At 40.6% G+C, this 12,165-nt stretch overlaps 1 pseudogene across 1 annotated transcript in view; it reads left to right on the forward strand.

Annotated features, from left to right (window-relative positions):
* Window positions 1-4,333: 4,333 nt before the first annotated feature.
* Window positions 4,334-12,165, forward strand: part of LOC147886863 (uncharacterized) — a 69,582-nt pseudogene continuing 61,750 nt past the window's right edge. The window contains exons 1-9 of the transcript XR_015543219.1: window positions 4,334-4,495; window positions 4,961-5,034; window positions 5,760-5,837; window positions 6,117-6,345; window positions 6,589-6,669; window positions 6,864-7,055; window positions 7,335-7,508; window positions 10,190-10,261; window positions 10,401-10,802. The product of XR_015543219.1 is annotated as an uncharacterized LOC147886863 (transcript). The remainder of the gene's footprint in view (window positions 4,496-4,960; window positions 5,035-5,759; window positions 5,838-6,116; window positions 6,346-6,588; window positions 6,670-6,863; window positions 7,056-7,334; window positions 7,509-10,189; window positions 10,262-10,400; window positions 10,803-12,165) is intronic.

Consider the following 12,165-nt stretch of genomic DNA (forward strand, 5'->3'; position numbering starts at 1 on the left):
TGGGTTCCCCACACCTCCCAGTGAATGTTGTTACCATCAGGGATCACTATCCCTTGCCCCTAACAGAAACAATATTAGAAAAAGTGGCAGGATTGAAAATATTGAGCTTCTTAGATGGGCTTAGCGGTTACAATCAAGTGTAAATAGATCCTAAAGATCAATCTAAAACTACATTTGCAATAGAATGGGGAATCTTTACTACGAAGTCATGCCATTTGGATTATGCAATGCCCCAGCCACATTCCAAAGAGTCATGCTCACCGCTTTCAAATCTTTGCTCAATAAGTCTCTACAAGTTTTCTTGGATGACTTGTGCATCCATTCCAACAAGCAAGCCCACCTACAGTGCCTTGAAGCAGTTCTCATCAAATGCAGGGAGTATGGCATCTCCCTAAATTCAACAAAATGCCAGTTCATGGTCACTTATAGAGTTTTTTTCGGACACATTGTCTCCATGGAGTTGTTTTGGGACACATCGTCTCTCAACATGGAATTGCTACCAACATAGACAAAATCAAAGATTTGGAAATCCCAAATCCCCCTAGTTAGAACCAGATTGTTCCACGTGCACTCAGTGGCATATTCACATTTGCACACTCACTAGCATATCCACGTTTTCGTACATAAAGTTTGAACTAGTTTGTTACACACTCACTCACTGAAGAGTCTTACATCATATAAATGCCTAGAGAGGCTAAGAGGTAAGGCACAGAGCATCCAATCCCAAGCCTAACTTCTTGAAGGCTGAAATCCATGAATGCAAGAGAAATTTCCTTATTCCACATCCTTTGTAACTACTATAACTTATCTATTGGAAATAAACACGTTTTCATGGCTAGTGAGGTGGAAGAAGGACCGGTTGAATGTGTAGCCATTATTCGTGACTTGTTGAGGAGTCAAAGAGGGGATGAAGAAACAAGTCACGAAGAGGGCAAAGCAACAATAGTGTGAATGAAAAGGGTAAATTTTAGAAAGGGTAAGAGCAAATAAATGTTTCTGCATCTCTTGAGGATGCAAAGGATTTAGAAATTCTAATTTAAGATTTCAAGTTTAAGGGGATAAGGGTAGGAAGAGATGGGAGAAAGAGAAGAGGAGGAGGAGGAGGTTTTAGGTTGAGGGCATGATAGTGTATGGTTGAGAGTGCAAGGTACCGTGGACACCTGGGAGAGTATAAGTATACAATGACGAGTCCTCAATATTGATGTGTATTTATACATGAGCCTCGGTAGTCTCTCTCTAGGACCATCTTATTTCTATAGTTTTGAGTGTATCACACTATGCCTTTGATGTCATACATCATACTTGAAGAAAAAAAACTCAATTTGGATCCCATTTGATATGTTTGAAGGAGTTGGAATAGTCACTCACAAACTCTAACTATAGTCTCTCATTTCTCTCTCTCTCTAACTTCAAAATTCATTGTGTTTGAGTCCAAGATCTTGATGTAAAATGTGTGCTCCATCAAATAGAAATGAAAACTGAGTCCCAATTAGAGAGACTCATCATTTTTTCATTAGCCCATAGTGAGCATCTTTCTCACTAAACCTAGGCTTCTCTGTCTAGAATATGATTTTGGAAATCTTTGTCTAGAGAGTGTATAATCTTGCCTTTTCTTCATATAATATCTCTTATTCTTATTTTATTACAAGTAGAGATCTACTACTACTCTCACACTTTTGCAAAGATGATGTATGAAGTACTTTTTCATTTGACTTGGTGCCCAAAATTTGTCACCTAGCACACACTTCAAGAGTACTGAACTGACTCGAAGATTTGGTAGTGGTTCTTGCATGTTGTGTTGAAAACTTAACTTTAAGCCAAGCTCATCAATGGCGATTAAAACTTCAAGAATTGTGGTCAATGTCTCATTGTAGATTGCACTATCTTTTGAACTACGTTTAGATGGCTTGTACATTACAATGCATGTATCCTCGGTGTCCCAATTAGAGTTTTAATATTGACCATTAACCTTGGAGTATCTTCCAATTTTTGGCCAATTGACTTTTGCCTTTGGATCATGCGTGGACTTTGGCTTGTACTGCATCATATTTGGGGTGCTTCCTATGATTAGGTGGCGCCATTATGTATTCCTTCAAAGTAGTTCTCTTGTGCAACTTCTTAAATTTCATCCATTCTAGCTTCAAAATAAGGCCATCATTTATTTCAATTATATAACTCTGTGGTATAAACTTTAAGTTCCATCCTCCTCTCAACCCTTCATTTGGGTATCCCTACCAATTTTTTTGAATTGGATTGGTTGGCATGAGATGTCGGGATACCTCCTTTGAGGCATGTTTCGTAGGTGTCCAGATTGGATTATCCTCATCGGATTCCCTTAGTTGATATAGGAAAGAACTACTTTTCTAGCTACTTATGGTATGATTAGAGGAACAATATAGCTCATTTAATGTGTGTTGGCACTAAAGAAAGGGAATGTTGGTTATAAAAATATCAACAAATTGTGAATGACTTGCAAATGGCAATAAGTATGGGCAAAAAAATATGAAAGTGAATATTCGTTAGCTATCCTAGAAAGATCTGATGATGGAGGTGGATGCGGAGATGGATACTAGGGGATTGTGTTGGACATGTGGTAAGTTTGAGGTGAGATAAGCAAAATGTTCCTCAAACACCTACTTCTCTTGATGAGTTGGGATGGTGAGATTTAAAGGGAAAAATGCCATTAAATAAATGGTATCAATCCACTGACTGTTCTGAAGGGAGGGCCCTGGGCTACCCATCAGAAATGATCTATTGTGAAGGCATTTTCTTGAACTTTTAGGAATTATACTCTTTCGACCTTCTATCAACTCTTGGCATATATATCTAAGAGTTAGCTCCCCCCGACTTTGTTTCGACATACCAAGTTCAAAATCTTAAGTTGTAGCAGTTTCACAACACTAGCACTCTAGCATCTAGATGATCTTCACATGTTAAGATGGTGATCAATTCTTGGTACTACAACCTTGTGATTGATTATAGTTGGACCTCTTCCACTAGGATCTCCGTTTCATCTTCATTTTGGTTAAGCATATGACATTCAAAGTTGGAATGCCTTGTCTTTTTAATGTTGTAATCTTTGACTTTTTTCCTTATATCTAGGTTTGATTATTTATAAGAGTGTTGTAATGCCAACATATCTCATAGCTTCGTCTTTTAAAGACTTCAACACGTTGGTCCATGCTATACATATTATTACCAAGCAAATGTGTGGGATGTGCCTCATTAGAGCATGCAAGCTTCACAAGGGACACACATACCTGAATTTTCAATATAGGGACCTATTACTATGCATGGATGAAAATAATTCCTTTCTCATATGAGAGGTTGATCTTTCATGTAGATCTACAAAGCATCCCTCCACATGTGCTCATCAATAATGTAATGTGAGAGGGTTTAGAAGTGGGGAGGAGTGTGGTTAGAAGCTCTAGTGTGTGAGGGAAAGCTCTAGTGGGGAAGAGTGTGGTCGCCTCTCCCTATTGCCACATTAACTAAAGTCAGAGCCCGTAATGAATACTCCGTGCCTCCCCCCAGCACCCTCCTCCCGTCGGCATTCTCTCAGCGCGCCCTTGCCACCATCTCCTCCCACACGACTTCCCTTTGCCTTGCCATCTCCCCGTCATGTCCCCAATCCACTCACCTTCTCCACTCCACCTCTCTTCCTCCGCTGACCCCTTGCTCAACTTCCCCTTACCCTTCACATATATAGGAGCCCTGAGGTAGTGAAAGCTTCCAGAATGAGGAAGGTTCTAGAAATCATCCTCAATTCTAACCTTTGAGAATTCGAACTGTGCCCTAATTTTTAAAGAATAACCTACGTTAATCCTTCGCAAATGTGACAACCTCCCTGCTCCTATTCACTAATACCTATTTTTCCAATGTTGTGGGCACCTATTCATACAACCTCCCCGCTGCTATTCACTGATACCTTATTTTCCAATGTTGTGGGCATCTATTCATATATTTCACTAATACCTATAATTTAACCAATGTTGTGGGCTTATATGTGGAGAACATTGAGGTAGGGACTAGGAGGTGAAAAGACTTATTAAAAGTGGATCAAGGATCAAACAAACGTACACAACATGGACGAGAGAGAGAGAGAGAGAGAGAGAGAGAGAATGGATTCATGTATGAGAAAAGGATAAAACTATATTATGGATTTTATGCGAGTACGAGAGGAGAAGAGGGGGGCTTTCATATGGTGAGGGAAAACGTAGCAAAATTATAGGTTAAAAGGTTAATTGATAGGGGGGGTCGCGTCTCTTAAAGGTGGCCATGAACGTATGTTGATTTGAATCCATCTCTCTCTCTCTCTCTCTCTTGCGTAGCCATGGCTGCTGCAGTGGAGGTGTTGGCATCTGCCCAGCAGGCCGTCGCTTGTGACGACGCAGACGAAGATATCATCCAGGAACTCCTCTCCACCCAGCAAGTCCCCGTTATGCCTAAACTCCAATTCCTGCTTCGCTCTATCTGTTCACGCCTCGCCATCCAGGTCCCTCTCTCTCCTCCCTCCCTCCCCGTCTTTGTTCTTTGCATCCACCTTGCACTACAGCCACTCATCTCGTCCTTTTACGTCTTCGTTAGACAATGCGCGCTCTGGGCTGTCCAGGTTCCTGCCTCAGCTGGCTGTATGATGAGCTGTGTCGAAGGAAGCCCCCAACAAGAATGCACGCAAATTCAATCTATACCACTTACCTTGAAACCTTATGAATGAAAAGGGTACCAAACAACAGCCAGCCTTTCATGGGCTCGCGTCTTGCCACGCACTCCAATCAAATTTGGAAAATAAGCTCACCTCGGGGTCATCACTGTCTTCCACTTCATCCAATCCTGACTATCGTTTGGAATTGACTTTTACTATTGGTTTCCGTTCGCGGTATACAGGCGACGAGTGTCATCGTTTGGAATGATTTCCTAGCATGTGGTTTCAACACTCCATCTGCATGGCTTGTTCCAGGCCTCTAGAATCGAGAAAGCAGAGGAGCAAGGAAAAAGTGCGGCTCTACTCAAAGATGAGTTTGATCAACTCAGGTACGCGGCAGGGGTGATTGATATCATCTTTGTTGACTACTCGAGCTCTCTCTCCATTACACTTCGTGACCCAGTGTACAATAGTTCAATGGTAACTTGCAACGCGACAAAACCAAACACGAGAGCTTATGGTCCCTAAGGTACAGAATATGCAACAGGAAAGGAAGATAGAATGAAGAGGGTCAGTCATGCCAGCAGTGCACGTTAAAAAAAGCATTAATGTTGAAAGCTTATTAATATCCATGCAACACCTACCGACAAGCTCGACAAGTGACTTAAATTGAACTCAAAAGTTTGGATAGGATGCATTGTGGAAGAAACCTCTCTCTCTCTCTCTCTCTCTCTCCCCCCCACGCAAACACAAGTTTTACTGCAAAAATACAACCAGGGCATACCTTGTTCTTTACCACACTAGTGTCTACTTTCTCATCCTGGGATGAGGTGAAGCAGGTGCTTCCTTCAATCAACACCGAACTAATCTCAGTTATTGCAAAGGCAGAGGTGTAAAGTTCTTGTCCCATCCTTGTATTAACCACTTGAAATCATATTTTCTTTGATGACCACACTCTATCAGCATCCTATTGAGGGACTTGATGACCAAACTTAAGATCTTTTATGAAGTATAGCAACCACTGGATCCAGCTGGATTGAAAAGTCTGTCTCTTTGTTGGCCAACCTTCTGTCTTTTGGTCCAAGAATTTAGTTGTTCCATCACGAAAATGCAGTAAGAAGGCTATGGAGGAGACTGATAAGGAAAGTGAGCAAAAGAACTGGTCCAAGTTGATCGAGGATAGGCTTAAAGGGTATATCCCTCCCATTTTCCTGCACTCTGCAAGATTTAAGAAACCAATATTTCCATGAATTTGAATTTGTGCTTCTTTTCTTGTAATAGGGCTTTGTCTTACAATAAGGTTCCCTCAAACAGCCTGTCAAAGTTGGGTTTGATCGTTTAGAAACTCCAAACAAATGGAAGTTTTTCACAGGAAGTCATTCTTGGCTAGATCTTAGGTGTAACGAGTAACTCTTAGAGTGTAACGAGTAACAGATTCAACTGGACATTATCCTTACTTTCATATGTGCAGACTGGATGATTTTGCCAATCAGTACAGCAAAATGGTAGAAGGATTGCAAGGTGTCGACCTTTCAATTCTGCAATCCCTTCCATCTCGACTGGCAGCAGTAGAAGAGACATCAGGTCTACAGAAAGGGCAAGAGAATGGTTCAGATCAGCAACCTAGCAAGGAACGAATGGACACCCTGCAAGCAGATTTTGCGGACCAGAGTGACAAGATCGACCAACTGGAAGACCAGGTGATACCAGTTGTTTGTCCATCAAATACTAGAGAGAAATTTGTGAAAAGGGCATTCATTCATAGAACAATGACATCGTGCTCTGGAATTCCATTGGAAGTCTGTGCAGACCTGCACTTCCACTTAGGAGGCTTTTGTTATGGGAAGTCATTCTTTTAGAGTACAGGAGAGTTTGTAAAGTCTGTGAAAATTCCAAATAGATATGAAGACTTCCAACTATACACCTAACTTTGTGAGCTGCAGATCAGGGACCTCAAGGTGTCAATGCAAGAGACAGCAAAAGCTCATTCTTCAGATATTGAATCCCTCCAAAAAATTTGCAGGGTAATGGGCTAATAACGATGTTTTGTCCTGAACATAGGGTAAATATGCAAGAAATACATGCTCCCTGGCAATGCGGCGCACTTAAGTACAAAAGTTATGATTATACAGTCAAGATTCTTTAATAGTTTGCAGTCACTTATAAGGAAAACGACAATGCACAAACTTGATGCTCTTATCTGCTTATGGTATTGCAGAATCTACGCTCAGATATAGAAATGATACCCATTTTAGATATGTCTGCACCACCACATGAAAATTTACATGAGCCTGCAGTCATGGACTCAGAATTGGGAGCAGTTCTGACAGAGCTTCAGAGCCGTTTACAAAGAAAAGCTGATCAGGACACCGTCGAACAGCTGATGCGGACCACAGCTCAAGCTAAAGAGGTATTGTTAACTTGGATAATTATCAATCAAGAAAACTGCCTCTTCAACCAACCTTTCATATTATATGCCACCATTCTAAACTCACAAGTATTTACATAAACTTCATGGGAATAAATTCCACCCACAATAGAGAGAGAGAGAGAGAAAGAGAGAGAGAGAGAGAGAGAGAGAGAGAGAGAGAGAGAGAGAGAGAGAGAGAGAGAGATGATAACTAATAGTTCCCTGTAAATTTTCCTGTATTAAATTCTTCACTATCTGATTGTCCTGATGTCTGTGCAGGGTATTGATAGGATGAAATCAGCTTTTGACGAACTCAAGCAGCAAGTGAGATCGTTCGTGCCTGGAAATTCAAGGAGAACCTCATCAGCAAATATCCAAAGTGCCCAGATCGAGACAACATCAGATCCATGGAGAAATTCTATCAGTTCACTGTCAGGAAAAAAAGTAATTGCTGCTGCTATTACTACAGTTCACTTTTCCATGTTGCTCATATTCCTACTACTATCATGATTATGACTGCCATGATAACAACCGCTACTTACCAGTACCTCTACCTCTACCATTAGATCACTAGCACTACTTGCAAGACTTTTGCCTCTACCAAATTGGTCCTCTCTTCTTTGAAGCTGCAATATTTTGTCAATGCATGAGTGGAGCGACAGGGATTTGTGACCTTTTTTTCCCCTTTTCACATATACAGTGAGAAGAGAAAAAGTCTAGACCTTGACAGTTTAGAGGCTGTATGTTCACAAAAGTTTATTTAAAATTGATAGCTTCTTTCCATATGGTTGCAAACTCTGATTAGTGTCCAAAAGACCTCGACCTTTTCTAAAGCAGTAGCTCCTTGGTCTCTCTCACTCATCTTATTTTTCCGTGTTGGAGAGCCTTTACCTTCTCCTCATTTTGGAATGATTTTCATAACAAAGATGCAGGTTGGTGTGCAATTTTAAGTGACACGAAATGGACACTATCTTGGCCTATTCAAGTAGGGCATATCTGCTCCAAAAATGTCCAGGATGATGATGATCAGCTGATGCAGCAGAGAAGGCTGGCAAAATCATCCAGCCTAAAACAAGCTGGTGGCAAAGGTAAATCTCTTTAATGCTAGGTTCTCTCCTTGGAGATGCCTTGCGACATGGCTCTTCCTTGTTTGCCTTCGTCCCCACAAAAATCCAGAAGTACGATTGGATATCGAGGGTTCTAAAAGAGCCAAATAACATAAGAGATGCTCTACCATCAACCAACTCATCTTCACCACCCTAGAGAAATCGTAATGATAGTTTAGTTTCTCCCAGAGTGAAAAGCTTGAATGTTTTTAATGACCACCCCTATCATGCTGGATATGTCACATGAGAAATTGGGCCTGTACCCACGACTCTAGGGACCGTCTGCCAGTGAGGAATTAAGGAGCTTGAGTTGCCCTATTTTTGAAGTAGTAAATTAGCTGACCATATTACCGCTTCTGTTTGTTCGGCATGTGAACTATTCAGTGCCCCTCCATTTAGACATCCTGTTGTTACAGCACATTTGTATTGAAGTTTTGCAATGTTTTTTTCAATCTCTCCATCTCATCCATAGAGAATCTGTCCTATCCCACCCTTAGGCAATGTGTTCATGCATCCATGACAGGTCACCCTCTCCGCCACAATAATAATTTCTCCCTCCATCTTCAAAGCAGCGGTATCAGTCCCTAGGTCACAGAAGGGGTCATGATACCTATTACAGTGAATCATAATGCAGATGTAAAATCATCAAGGAAAATATTGTAGATATTCTGAACCAGATATATCATTTTGAGACATCTGTCTTCACCACCTGCACATTGTTACCAGGGATTTGTGAATGAGACAAGAAAACCTTCCTTGTTTCACTTACTAAATCTTCTTTGGCATCCAGCCTGAAGGTACAACATATTCGTCATTAATTGGTGTTTTGCAAGAATCATGATCCATGTTTCAGCCAAAAAAATAATACTTGCATCTGCTACTGCCAGTCCAAGACAAGCCCCGGCCCCCTTTCCTTCATGGATAGCCATGGCCATTCCCAAATCACACCTTCAAGGCATCACATTGATCCGTGGTCCAAAAGCATCATAAAAATGGTGCTGTAACCATCTTCAAGAATATTATCTGGTACCACATGCTGTTTTGGCAGCTAGCCGTCAGCTCAAAAAATGTTTTTCTCTGTCCTTCCACTTTGGGATTTTACCGGTTTCTTCCCACCATTGGAGCCACTTTTGGAGTGGTCACTGAGGCCCCTACTTCCTACACTGTCTACTTCAGCAGCAAAGGCACAGGATGGATGTCTCTGACCATAAATTAGTGAGGACCATATTATGCTTCAGTCTCCAAATGGCTCCTTTTTCAGGTAGAAGATTGAGATTGTAGGACCCCAGGCGTCTGTAGAATTTTTGGGCATTTTGCCAACAATTTCTTGAAGAAGGCGGCATCCTAAAAGGAAAATACTAAGAGTTTTTTTCTCTACAGATCAGTAGGATCAGCAGGATCCTCCTTTTACTCATGCACCTTCGGGTTAAAGATGGGTAGTAGTTTGAGATGATAGGATTCCAGCTCCAGATCAGGCACACTCAATCATAAGCCTCTCTCTCCATCTTTGCGTAGGCTATTCATTTGCTTGGAGGATCCCATTGGAGGACAGCTGAGTGCAGGGTTTCCATTTTGGTTAATACTTCCTGTGTGAAGGTGATATTCCATGATTTTGATACAAAAATGGGGGGAAAACAAGTAACTACTAAAAAGCCTTTCAATACAAGTTTATTCTCCATTATTTTTAAAACCAATCTAAGAAGGATATATAAAAGGCAAGGGCATGGAGGTGTACACTTGTTGAGCTGATGAACACAACACAATGACTCTGCCTCTGCCTAAACAAGGCCAAGGGTGGTGTAAATGATGCTCCCGACAAAATTCTTATAGTATACATTCTTGCATAACTCAACCATAGGCTATACAATATGCCAAAAATTAAACCCTGAAATTAACTCATTGGCATCTATTCTATATGTCTATTTCTGCCATATTGCAAAGATAGTACCTTTCACGACAATCCATCTTATGAATCCCCACTTTCGAAGTAATTTATTGTGATCTGGCCTGTTAATGTTTTCATGACAGGATATCGGATCTGTGGATGAAAAGTCAATTGATGGTCGCTTCAAAAATCTAGAGGGAGAAATAATCACTCTAGTAAGTATATCGTATATCATTTAAAGATTATGAAAAATATTTACAGAAAAAAGTACTTGATTTTTAAATTTGAACTTTGATCAGTGTAAACGGTCTGATGCAAGAGCTTGACCACGTTACAATTTTTAACATTTTCCAGGCAACTCAACTGGCAGGTAAAGCAGATCGTGGGGACCTTGAGGGATTGCAAATACAGATGACCCTACTTGGTCAGGGACAGCCAACCAATTTCTTGTCCATGGTAGCCTATAACCCAGATGGAGTACTCATGGAAACTTCATCTGGTCAGGAGATCCATGAGGAGAACAAAGAGGATATAAAACCGAGTAAGGGAGAGGAGAACAAAGAGGACAAAAAACAGAGTAAAGAAGAGGATGACCAGCAACCAGAAAGACAGCAGCATCAACAAGAGGACCATTTAATAATCCGTCACCAACTTCTACAAGGGGAACAACAAAACCCTGGCTCTGACTCAGCTAATGAGTTTCAGAAAATGAAATCTAGCAATATTGCACTTCAAATGGCACTTCAGAAGCTTCAGGTTAGCTACAAAAATTCAGCTCCACTTATGCTTTTAAGTTTTTAAACTATATGATACTTTTTAGTAAGCCCTATAGATTCCCCTTCTCCAATTCCCAGAAAGCTGGTTTCCCTCCATTATTTAGATGCATCTATATGAAGAAAATTTGTCCACTGGTGTTCTGTCGGCATACATAAGCTTATAATTCCAATGCATGCATGCATTACACGATGCAGCATGTACTTTAAACTGTGTTTTCTTACCTCAAGAATGTCGCAATGTGGACAATCAATACACATTTGGTTGGATGTGATGGGACAATTTGGAAAGTACCTACTTGACATATGGAAATACATTCAAGTGTAACAAGGTCCCAATCTTATCAAAATTCAAAATTTCAAACATTAAGAGCTGTTATTCCCTTCAACGTTTTTATTCCTATAGCATGTTTCCTTGTTTTTAAACCTGACTTGCAGGAAAAATAGCCCTCCTTTAATTAAGTGAACAAGAATGACATGCAGAATGACTCTCAAAGCCGGTGGAGAAGTTAGCGAAGTATTATAAATACCTCTGAGGTCTATAGAGATTGTGAAAAACACGTGTATACGCGTCCACACACATCATGCAAGTCTAAAAGTAAAAGAGAACGAGTTGCAAGCATCAGTTAAATAGAAAATCAGTCTTAACATTTAAGGATAAAATTAGAGCCAAGACAATGGAAAGCATTAGACAATCTAATGAAGAGTTGGAGAATGTCGCAAGGCAGGGCATAGGAGTTGTTCTGAAAAGTCAAAAGGAATATTACAATTCAGAAGCAACTCAAGCTTAATGTGTCTAAAGTCTACTTCAGGGACTAGTGGGTGGTAAGATTGACAGACCAACCAGAGAAACTTTCAGACTCATCAGAAGAAAGACAACTAATAGGGAGGTGCCTTTTTTAGTAAAAAGTGACTCAACCCAGACCACTTCTAACATTTTCCAAATCTGCTGTCTACTTCAGTTCAAGTAAGTGTTGAAATAATGAGTGCAAGAGAGAAATGACAGCAGGCTAGAAAAAAATTCCCTACAAAACTTTGACAGCTTCTATCTTGAAAAGGAGCTGAAAGAGTCTTTTCATTGTATGGTTGATGGAAAAGCCCCTAGGGAGTTTTGTAAAGTTTTTGGGAGCTTATAGGGCCCTATCTTTTGACGTTGTGGCAAGAGATTGTCCTTAACCTATAACTACTTGGGCATGTCAACGGGGGCATAAGCAAGCTTATTCCAAAAGATGGCAACGAGGCAGAAAAACTGAAAACTACTCACCATGTTGACCTGCAGCTACAAGATATTTTCCAATTCCTTAGCTCCAAGAATCCAAAGAAGAATGGGCAGATCGATTTTACAA

The sequence above is a fragment of the Dipteris shenzhenensis genome, chromosome 23 (genome assembly GCF_047967505.1).
Source record: "Dipteris shenzhenensis isolate YYH24624 ecotype China chromosome 23, Dip_SZ_1.0, whole genome shotgun sequence".
Taxonomy (NCBI): Eukaryota; Viridiplantae; Streptophyta; class Polypodiopsida; order Gleicheniales; family Dipteridaceae; genus Dipteris; species Dipteris shenzhenensis.